Consider the following 1,296-nt stretch of genomic DNA (forward strand, 5'->3'; position numbering starts at 1 on the left):
GAGAAAAACATATACAGTGTGTAAACGGTAAACGAGAACACTCAATATCTTTGCGTAGAGACCTGCTATTTGAATTCCGTTTTTTTGGCAGTTGTTATGACATAAAAATACACATTTTTATGGTCTTTGAATTTTTTTTACTTAACTAGTCACGCGCATGCGCATGTCAACTTTTTTTTTTTAAATGGCAACCCCCTGCTTTAACCACTAATTATTTTTTGCCTATATTTTTAATGAATTTTGGTAGTTGAATCAACTTTCTAAGTCCAAAATTGACCAAGTTACAGCCAATCAAAAAAAAAAAAAATTAGAAAAAAAAATGCGCTCGATTTTCAGATTTTTGATTGTAACTCTGAAAATAATTATTTTACGATTGTTAAACATTGACATTTTTGTAACTATTTATTACGGTGATATTCATACGTTATTTTAACTTCAATTACTGAGTAATTTTCTCTTTAATTTGTGTAATAAATCATATAACTTATTATAGCAGAAAAAACGTAAATTAGTATGTTGTTTATTTCTTTACATTTAATGGATCTATTAGAACGTATTAATAATTAATAACAAATTCAATTCTTATTTAAGTTACCAATTTATTTAGTTAATAAAAATCTAAAAATAAAAAAAAAAAACTAAACGAACAAATTGTTCAAACTGTTCTCCGCCGTGAACAAAACATGATTCAGCGCAGCTATGTGAGCATTGTGAGCTGGAGCACCGTCGTGTTACACACTGTATAACTACATATCAAAGTATAAAATATCTAATACAGTAACATCTATACCTATAAATTGAATACGAATAGGTAAGTAGCCACCGTATGGCCCATGACTCCAATAAAAATTGCACCCTCTGTTTTATTACCTATTAAAGTTCTCCTTTGTGCATAGGCGCAAATAGGGGGAGGGGGGCTTAGGGGTATTAGCACCCCTGATTCTAAAATTAGCACCCTCTAATAATTTATGTGTTTATGCATCTAACCGTCTCCTACTGCTGTACAGTAGGTTACAAGTGGGTCACTGTATAATGGATAGTATTAAATTTGAATTCAATGATATAATATCACTGTATAAGAAAAACGATTCTGAGCGGAGACGGTTTGTCAGTCTAGGTATTAGACATACCTATTATAGCCTATAGGTATACTTATCTATAGTATTAAAAAAAAAATGTATCTATAATAGGTATCAATAATAAATTCCCAAACTAATCATATCACAATATCCATCAGGTAACGCCTTATACATCAACAACAAACCGTGGTACTATCATAGATATATAATAGTATAC

The sequence above is a fragment of the Acyrthosiphon pisum genome, chromosome A1 (genome assembly GCF_005508785.2).
Source record: "Acyrthosiphon pisum isolate AL4f chromosome A1, pea_aphid_22Mar2018_4r6ur, whole genome shotgun sequence".
NCBI classification, from domain to species: Eukaryota; Metazoa; Arthropoda; class Insecta; order Hemiptera; family Aphididae; genus Acyrthosiphon; species Acyrthosiphon pisum.